Source organism: Heterodontus francisci, chromosome 21 (assembly GCF_036365525.1).
Source record: "Heterodontus francisci isolate sHetFra1 chromosome 21, sHetFra1.hap1, whole genome shotgun sequence".
Taxonomy (NCBI): domain Eukaryota; kingdom Metazoa; phylum Chordata; class Chondrichthyes; order Heterodontiformes; family Heterodontidae; genus Heterodontus; species Heterodontus francisci.
Genome location: NC_090391.1, coordinates 66,664,301 through 66,675,087, shown reverse-complemented (window position 1 = coordinate 66,675,087; position 10,787 = coordinate 66,664,301).

The following is a 10,787-nucleotide window of genomic DNA, read 5'->3' as shown; positions in this document are numbered from 1 at the left end:
ATTTGCCATCTCTCAGCCCAGCTCTGCAGCCTATCTATGTCCCTCTTGTAACCTACAACATCCTTCGGCACTATCTACAACTCCACCGACCTTTGTGTCATCCGCAAATTTACTAACCCACCCTTCTACACCTTCTTCCAGGTCATTTATAAAACTGACAAACCGCAGTGGCCCCAAGACAGATCCTTGCGGTACACCACTAGTAACTAAACTCCAGGGTGAACATTTGCCATCAACCACCACCCTCTGTCTTCTTTCAGCTAGCCAATTTCTGATCCAAAGCTCTAAATCACCTTCAACCCCATACTTCCATATTTTCTGCAATAGCCTACCGTGGGGAACCTTATCAAACGCCTTACTGAAATCCATATACACCACATCCACTGCTTTACCCTTATCCACCTGTTTGGTCATCTTCTCGAAAAACTCAATAAGGTTTGTGAGGCACGACCTACCCTTCACAAAACCGTGCTGACTATCGCTAATGTACTTATTCCTTTCAAGATGATTATAAATCCTATCTCTTATAACCTTTTCCAACATTTTACCCACAACCGAAGTAAGGCTCACAGGTCTATAATTCCCAGGGCTGTCTCTGCTCCCCTTCTTGAACAAGGGGACAACATTTGCTATCCTCCAGTCTTCCAGCACTATTCCTGTCGACAATGACGGCATAAAGATCAATCTGACCGAGCCATTTCTATATCCATCTTGCCAGCTCACCTCTGATCCCGTGCGACTTCACCTTTTGGACCAGACTGCCATGCGGGATCTTGTCAAAGGCTTTTCTGAAGTCCATATAGATAACATCCACTGCCCTTCCTTCATCAATCATCTTCGTCACCTCCTCAAAAAATTCAATCAAATTAGTAAGACACGACCACCCCTTCACAAAACCATGTTGTCTCTCGCTAATAAATTCGTTTGATTCCAAATGGGAGTAAATACTGTCCCGAATAATCCACTCTAATAATTTCCCTACCACTGACGTAAGTCTCACCGGCATATAATTTCCTGGATTATCCTTGCCACCCTTCTTAAACAAAGGAACAATATTGGCTATTCTCCAGTCCTCTGGGACCTCACCTGTAGCCAATGAGGATGCAAAGATTTAGTTCAAGGCCCCAATTCGTAGTAACAAGTTTAAACACAGGGCCTGCGGGGATTTTGCTCAGTGATCCGTGTCAAGCTTAAACGCTGGGCCCGGGAGGACGCTGCACAGTGAATAGTCGCAGGATTAAATACAGGGCCCGTGGGGATTCTGCACAGTGACTCCTGTCAAGTTTAAATACCGGGGCCGGGGGTTCCCGCACAGTGATTCGTTTAAGTTTAAATACAGGGCCCGGGGGGATCCCGCACAGTAATTTATGCCAAGTTTAAATTCAGGGCTCAGGTAGATCCTGCACAGTGATTCGTGTCAAGTTTAAATAAAGGGCCCGGTGGGATCCTGCAAAGTTTTAAGTTTAAATTCAGGGACCGGGTGGATCCTGCTCAGTGATTCGTTTCAAGTTTAGATACTGGGCCCGGGTGGATCCTGCACAGCGATTCGTGTTAAGTTCAAATATAGGGCCCGGGGGGATCCTGCACAGTGATTCGTGTTAAGTTTAAATACTGGGCTCGGGTGGAAGCTGCACAGTGAATCGTCACAGGATTAAACACAGGGCCCGGTGGGTGGTGGGGGGAGGGGGATCCCTTATAGTGATTCGTGTCAAGTTTAAATACAGGGTCTGGGGGGATCTTGCTCAGTGATCCGTGTCAAGCTTAAACGCTGGACCCGGGAGGACGCTGCACAGTGAATAGTCGCAAGATTAAATACAGGGCCCGGGGGGATTCTGCACAGTGATTCCTGTCAAGTTTAAATACAGGGCCCGGGGGGATCCCGCGCAGTGATTCCATTAAGTTTAAATACAGGGCCCGGGGGGATCCCGCACAGTAATTTATGCCAAGTTTAAATTCAGGGCTCGGGTAGATCCTGCACAGTGATTCGTGTCAAGTTTAAATACAGGGTCCGGGGGGCTCCTGCTCAGTGATTCGTTTCAAGTTTAGACACAGAGCCCGGGGGGATCCTGCACAATTATTCGTGTTAAGTTTGAACAAAGGGCCCGGGGGGCTCCCGCTCAGATATTCGTGTCACGTTTAAGTACAGGGCCTGGGTGGACCTGCTTAGTGATTCGTGTTAAGTTTAAATACAGGGACCGGGGGGGATCCTGCTCAGTGATTCGTGTTAAGTTTAAATACAGGGACCGTGGGGGGGGGGGGGGGTGGGGGATCCTGCACAGTGATTCGTGTCATGAATCAAACACAGGGCCCAGGGGGATCCTGCTCAGTGATTCATGTCAAGTTTAAATACAGGGTCCGGGGGGATCTTGCACAGTGATTTGTGTCAAGTTTAAACACAAGGCCCGGGAGGAAGTTGCAAAGTGAACTATCACAAGATGAAACACAGCGCCCTGGGGTAGCTGCACAATTCATACTCACAAGTTTAAATACAGGGCGCGGAGGGATCCTGCACAGTGATTCGTGCCAAGTTTGAATTCAAGGCCCAGGGGGAACCTGCACCGTGCCTCGTGCCAAATTTAAACACAGGGCTCGGGGGATCCAGCACAGTTACTTGTGTGATGTTTAAGCACAGGGCCCGGGGGTATCACGCACAGTGATTCAATCAAGTCTAAACACAGGGCCAGGGGGAATACTGCAAAGTGAGTCATGCCAAGTTTAAACACAGCGCCCAAGGTGAATCCCGCACAGTGATTCGTGTCAGGTTTAAACACAGGGCCCACGGGATCCTGCACAGTGATTCGTGTCAGGTTTAAACCCAGGGCCGGAGGGGATACTGCACAGTGATTCTTGTCAACTTTAAACACAGGGCCGGGGGGATACTGCACAGTGAATAGTCACAAATTTAAACAAAGGGCCCGGGGGATACTGCATAGTGAATCGTCACAAGTTTAAACACAGGGCCGGGGGATGCTGCACAGTGAATAGTGTCAAGTTTAAACACAGAGGCCAGGGGGAAACTGCACAGAAAATATTCAAAAGTTTAAACATAGGGCCGGGAGGATCCTACACAGTGATTCGTGTCAAGTTGAAAAACAACAACCAGCGGTATCCCGCACCGTGATTCGTGTCATGTTTAAACACAGGGCCCAGAGGATCCTGCATAGTGGTTCGTGTCATGTTTAAACAAAGGGCCCAGGGGATCCTGCACAGTGATTCGTGTCATGATTAAACACAGGGACCGAGTGGATCCCCACAGTGATTCCTGTCAAGCTGAAACACAGGTCCCGGAGGGTACTGCACAGTGATTCATGTCAACATTAAACACAGGGCCCAAGGGATCCTGCTCAGTGATTCATGTCATGTTTAAACACAGGGCGTGGGGGGATCCTGCACAGTGATTCGTGTCAAGTTTAAATACAGGGCCCACGGGGATCCTGCACAGTGATTCGCGTCAAGCTTAAATACAGGGCCCGCGGGGATCCTGCTCAGTGATTCATGTCAAGTTTAAATACAGGGCCTGGCAGGATACTGCACAGGGATTCATGTTCGTGTTAAACACAGGGCCAAGGGGATCCTGCACAGTGATTCGTGTCATGTTTAAACACGGGGACCGAACGATTCCGCACATTGATTCCTGTCAAGTTCAAACGCAGGGCCCAGGAGGATCCCACACTGTGATACGTTTCAACTTTAAGCACAGGTCCCGGGGGTTTCTGCACAATGAATAGTCACAAGTTCAAACACAGGGCCCGTGGGATACTGCACAATGAATAGTCAAAAGTTCAAACACAGGGCCCAGGGGGAAATTGCACAGAGAATATTCACAAGTTTAAACATAGGGCCGGGAGGATCCCGCACAGTGATTCGTGTCAATTTTAAAAACAGGGCCCAGGGGCTCCTTGACAGTGATTCATTTCAAGTTTAAAAACAGGCTCCGGAGGGGATCCCGCACAATGATACATGACAAGTTGAAACACAGGGCCCGGGGGAAAACTGCACAGTGATTCGTGTCAAGTTTAAACACAGGGCCCGGGAGGATCCCGCACAGTGATTCGCGTCAAGTTGAAGGACAGCACCCGGCGGTATCCCGCACCGTGATTCGTGTCATGATTAAACACAGGGCCCAGGGGATCCCGCACAGTGATTCCTGTCAAGTGTAACCACAGGGCCCAGGATGATACCACACAGTTATTCGTGTCAACTTTAAATACAGGGCCCGCGGGATTCTGCACAGTGAATAGTCACAAGTTTAAACAAAGGGCCCGGGGATGCTGCAGAGTGAATAGTCACAAGTTTAAACAAAGGGCCTGGGGGATGCTGCAGAATGAATAGTCACAAGTTTAAACACAGAGCCCAGGGGAAAACTGCACAGTGAATATTCACAAGTTTAAACATAGGGCCGGGAGGATCCCGCACAGTGATTCATGTCAAGTTTAAAAACAGTGCCCAGGGGATCCTGGACAGTGATTCGTTTCATGTTTAAAAACAGGGTCCGGGGGTCTTCCGCACAATGATTCACGTCAAGTTTAAACACAGGGCCCGGGGGAAAACTGCACAGTGATTCGTGTCAAGTTTAAATTCAGGGCCCGGGGTGACCCTGCACAGTGAATATTCACCAGTTTAAACACATGGCCCAGGGGGAATTTGCACAGAGAATAGTCACATGTTTAAACACAGGGCCCACGGAAAACTGCATAGTGAATAGTCACAAGATTAAACACAGGGCCCGGGCGATCCTGCATAGTGAATTGCAACAAGTGTAAACAAAGGTCCCGGGGGATGCCGCACAGTGAATAGTCACAAGATCAAACACGGCCCGTGGGATACTGCGCAATGAACAGTCACAAGTTTAAACAAAGGGCCGGGGGGTTCCCACACAGTGCGTCATGTCAAGTTTAAATACAGGGCCCGGGGGATCCCACACAGTGCATCGTGTCAAGTTTAAACACCGGGCCCGGGGGCATCTCACACAGTGATTCGTGTCAAGTTTAAAAACAGGGCCCAGGGGATTCTGGACAGTGATTCATTTCAAGGTTAAAAACAGGGTCCGGAAAATACTGCACAGTGATTCATGACATGTTTAAACACAGGACCGGAGGAATCCTGCATAGTGATTCGTGTCAAGTTTAAACACAGGCCCTGGGGGATCCTGCACAGTGAATAGTCACAAGTTTAAACACAGGGCCTGGGGGGATACTGCTTAGTGTTTCGTGTCAATATTAAACACAAGGCCTGGGCGATTCTGCTCGGTGATTCATGACAAGAATGAACACAGGGCCCGGGGTATACTGCTCAGTGATTCGTGTCAAGATTAAACACAGGGCCCGGGGCTATCCTGCTCGATGATTTGTGTAAAGTTTAACCACAGGGCCCGTGGGGAACTGCACAGTGATTCGTGCCAAGTTTAAATGCAGGGCCCGGGGATATCCTGCACAGTGATTCGTGTTATGTTTAAACACAGGGCCCGGGGGGATCCCGCAAAGTGACTCAAGTCAAGTTTAAATACAGGGTCTGGGTGGATCCTGCACAGTGATTCGTGTCAGGTTTAAACACAGGGCCTGGGAGGAAGTTGCACACAGTAATCACAATATTAAACACAAGGCCCTGGGGTAGCTGCACAATTCATGCTCACAAGTTTAAATACAGGCCCCGGAAGGATCCTGCACAGTGATTCGTGTCAAGTTTCAATGCAGGGCCCGGGGGAAATCCTGCTCAGTGAATCGCGTCAAGTTTAAAAACAGGGACCTTGGCGATCCCGCACAGTGATTCGTGTCAAGTTTAAACACAGGGCCCGGGGGGATCCCGGACCGTGCTTCGTGCCAAATGTAAACACAGGGCCCGGGGGGATACTGCTCAGTGATTCGTGTCAAGTTGAAACACAGGGCTGGGGGGGATCCCGCACAGTGATTCACGTCAAGTCTAAACACAGGGCCAGGGGGAATACTGCAAAGTGAGTCGTGTCACGTTTAAACACAGTGCCCAGGGGGCATCCTGCACAGTGATTCGTGTAAGGTTTAAACACAGGGCCCAGGGGATCCCGCATAGTGATTCCTGTTAAGTTTAACCACAGGGCCCAGGAGGATCCCACGCAGTAATTCGTGTCAACTTTAAACACAGGGCCCGGGGGATTCCGCACAGTGAATAGTCACAAGTTTAAACAAAGGACCCGGGGGATGCTGCACAATGAATGGTCACAAGTTGAAACACAGGGCCCGGGGGATGCTGCACAGTGAATAGTCACAAGTTTAAACACAGAGCCCAGGGGTAAACTGCACAGAGAATATTCACAAGTTGAAACATAGGGCCGGGAGGATCCCGCACAGTGATTCGTGTTAAGTTTATATACATGGCCCAGGGGATCCTGGACAGTGATTCGTTTCAAGTTTACAAACAGGGCCCAGGGGATCCTGGACAGTGATTCGTTTCAAGTTTAAAAACAGGGTCCAGGGGATCCTGGACAGTGATTCGTTTCAAGTTTAAAAACAGGGTCCGGGGGGAGCCTGCACGATGATTCACGTCAGGTTTAAACACAGGGCCCGGGGGAAAACTGCACAGTGATTCATGTCAATTTTAAATACAGGGCCTGGAGGAATCCTGCACCATGATTCGCGTCAAGTTTAAACACAGGCCGGGGTGGGGGGTGGAACTGCACAGTGATCCGTTTCAAGTTTAAACACAGGGCCCGGGGAATCGAGCACAGAGAATAGTCACAAGTTTAAACACAGGGCCTGCAGAAAACTGTACATTGAATAGTCACAAGATTAAACACAGGAACCGGGCGATACTGCATTGTGAATTGCAACAAGTTTAAATACAGGGCCCGGGGGATCATGCACAGAGAATAGTCACAAGTTTAAACAAAGGGCCCGGGGGGATCCCACACATTGCGTCGTGTCAAGTTTAAACACAGGGCCCGGGGGGAACCTGTAAAGTGATTCATGTCAAGATTGAACACAGGGTCCAGGTCGATCCTGCACAGTGAATCGTGTCATGATTAAACACAGGGCCCGGGGGGATCCCACACACTGCGTCATGTCAAGATTAAACACAGGGCCGGGGGGATCCCACACAGTAATTCGAGTCAAGTTTAAACACAGGGCCCGGGGGGAACCTGTACAGTGTTTCATGTCAAGATTGAACACAGGGCCCGGGGCGATCCTGCTCAGTGATTCGTGTAAAGGTTAACCACAGGCCCCGTGGGGAACCTGCACAGTGATTCGTGCAAAGATTAAATACAGGGCCCGGGGGATGCTGCACAATGAATAGTCACAAGTTTAAACACAGAGCCCAGGGGGAAACTGCACAGAGTATATTCACAAGTTTAAACATAGGGCCGGGAGGCTCTTTGAAAGGCATGGCAGTGCAGAGTCTTTAAAGAGATGTTACATAGTTTACAGCGACTAAACATTCCTTCCAGGCACAAACACCCCAAAAGTAAAGGCAGTCAACCGTGGCGAACAAAGCAATTTAAGGATTGTATGAGATTAAAAGAAAAGGCCTATAAAGATGCCAGAAATAGTAGTAAACCTCAGGATTGGTAGGATTTTAGAATACAGCAAAGGACAAAGAAACTTATAAAGAAATGGAGATGAGAATATAATGGTAAGCTAGCAAAACATGAAAAAACGGACTGTGAAAGCTTCTGCAGATACGTAAATAGGAGAAGTTTAGCTAAGGCAAATGTGGGTCCCTTACAGGCAGAGTCAGGAGAATTTATAATGGCGAATAGAGAAATAGCAGAGAAACTAAATGATGACTTTGTGTCTGTCTTCACTGAGGACGAAACAATAAATCTCACAGAATTAGAGATAGAAGTGATTCGGGGAAATGAGGAATTGAAGGAAATTAGTATTGGTCAGAAGGTTGTTTTGGAGAATTTAATTGAGCTGAAGTTCGATAGGTCCCCAGAACTTGAAATGCTACATCCCAGAATGTTGAAGGAGGCAGCTAAGGAAACAATGGATCCATTGGTGATCATCCTCCAAAATTGCATAGATTCCGGAGCGGTTCCTGCAGACTGAAAGGTAGCAAATGTTACTCGACTATTTCAAAAAAGGAGGCCTCGAGGAGCAGGGAATTACAGACCTGTTAGACTTACATCAGTCGTTGGGAAAATGCTAGAATCTATTCTAAAGCATGTGATTTATAGCGCAAATTAGGAAGGCAAAGAGTATGTCAGCATTTATTGAAAGGGCATGGAGAACAGGAATAAGGAATTGCTGCTACAAATATGCAGGGCTTTGCTGAGGCTACGCCTGGATTAACTGTGTGCAGTTTTGTCCCCATAGTTAAGTAAGGTATACTTGCAATGGAGGCAGTACAGCGGCATTTTGCTGTATTGGTTCCTGGGATGCGGGGGTTGTCCTATTTTCATTTATTTTTTTATTCATTCACGGGATGTCGGCGTTGCTGGCCAGGCCAGCATTTATTGCCCATCCCGAATTTCCCTTGAGAAGGTGGTGGTGAGCTGCATTCTTGAACCGCTGCAGTCCATGTGGGGTAGGTACTCCCACTGTGCTGTTAGGAAGGGAGTTCCAGGATTTTGACCCAGCGACAGTGAAGGAATGGCGATATAGTTCCAAGTCAGGATGGTGTGTGACTTGGAGGGGAACGTGCAGGTGCTGGTGTTCCCATGTAATTGCTGTCCTTGTCCTTCTAGTTGGTAGAGGTCGCGGGTTTTTCGAGGTGCTGTCTGAGGAACCTTGCTGCATTGCTGCAGTGCATCTTTTAAATGGTACACACGGCTGCCACTGTGCGTCGGTGGTGGAGGGAGTGAATGTTTGTAGATGGGGTGCCAATCAAGCGGGCCGCTTTGTCCTGGATGGTGTCGAGCTTCTTGAGTGCTGTTGGAGCTGCACCCATCCAGGCAAGTGGAGAGTATTCTATCACACTCCTGACTTGTGCCTTGTAGACTGTGGTCATGTTTTGGGGAGTCAGGAGGTAGTTACTCGCCTCAGGATGCCTAGCCTCTGACCTGCTCTTGTCGCCACGGTATTTATATGGTTACTCCAGTTCAGATTTCAGTCAATGGTAGCCCCTAGGATATTGAGAGTGGGAGATCCCGCGATGGTAATGCCGTTGAATGACAAGGGGAGATGGTTGGATTATCTTTTGTTGGAGATGGTCATTGCCTGGCAGTTGTGTGGCGTGAATGTTACATGCCACTTATCAGCCCAAGCCTGGATATTGTCCAGGTCTTGCTGCATTTCTACACAGACTGCTTCAGTATCTGAGGAGTTGCGAATGGTGCTGAACATTTTGCAATCATCAGCGAACATCCCCACTTCTGACATTATCATTGAAGGAAGGGTATCGATGAAGCAGCTGAAGATGGTTGGGTCTTGGACAGTACCCTGAAGTACTCCTGCAGTGATGTTCTGGTGCTCAGATGATTGACCTTCAACAACCACAACCATCTTCCTTTGTGCTAGGTATGACTCCAGCCAGTGCAGGGTTTTCCCCCTGATTCCTATTGACCTCAGTTTTGCTTGGGCTCCTTGATGCCATACTCAGTCAAATATTGCCTTGATGTCAAGGGCAGTCACTTTCACCTCACCTCTTGAGTTCAGCTCTTTTGTCCATGTTTGAACCAAGGCTGTAATGATGTCAGGAACTGCGTGGCCTCACCGGAACCCAAACTGAGCAGCACTGAGCAGGTTGTTGCTAAGCAAGTGCCGCTTGATGGTACTGTTGATGACACCTTCCATCACTTTTATGATGATTGAGAGTAGGCGAATGGGCGGTAGTTGGCCGGGTTGAATTTGTCCTGCTTTTTCCGTACAGGACATACCGAGGCAATATTCCACATTGCAGGGTAGATGCCAGTGTTGTAGCTGTACTGGAACAGCTTGGCTAGGGGTGTGGCAAGTTCTGGAGCACATGTCTTCAGTTCTATTGCCGGAATATTGTCAGGGCACATAGCTTTTGCAATATCCAGTGCCTTCATTCGTTTCTTGACTTCACGTAGAGTGAATCGAATTGGCTGAAATTTGGCATCTGTGATGCTGGGGACTTCAGGAGGAGGCCAAGATGGATCATCAACTCGGCACTTCTGGCTGAAGATTATTGCAAATGCTTCAGCCTTATATTTCGCACTGATGTGCTGGGCTCCCACATCATTGAGGATGGGGATATTTGTGGAGCCACCTCCTCCAGTTAGTTGCTTAATTGTCCACCACCATTCATGGCTGGATGTGGCAGGACTGCAGAGCTGAGATCTGATCCGTTGCTTATGGGATCACTTAGTTCTGTCTATCGCATGCTGCGGACGCAGTTTGGCATGCAAGTAGTCCCGGGCTGTAGCTTCACCAGGTTGACACCTCATTTTGAGGTATGCCTGGTGCTGCTCCTGGCATGCCCTCCTGCACTCTTCATTGAACCAGGGCTCGTCTCCTGGCCTGATGGTAATGGTAGAGTGGTGGATATGCCGGGCCATGAGGTTACAGATTGTGGTTGAGTAGAATTTTGCTGCTGCTGATTTCCCACAGCGCCTCATGGATGCCCGGTTTTGCATTGCTAGATCCGTTAGAAATCTATCCTATTCAGCACGGTGATAGTGCCACACAACACGATGGACCGTATCCTCAATGTGAAGACGGGACTTCGTCTCCACAGGACTGTGCGGTGGTCACTCCTACCAAAACTGTCATGGACAGATGCATCCGCGGCAGGCAGATTGGTGAGGACGAGGTCGAGTATGTTCTTCCCTCGTGTTGGTTCCCCCACCACCTGCCGCAGACCCAGTCGAGCAGCCATGTCCTTTAGGACTCGGCCAGCTCGGTCAGCAG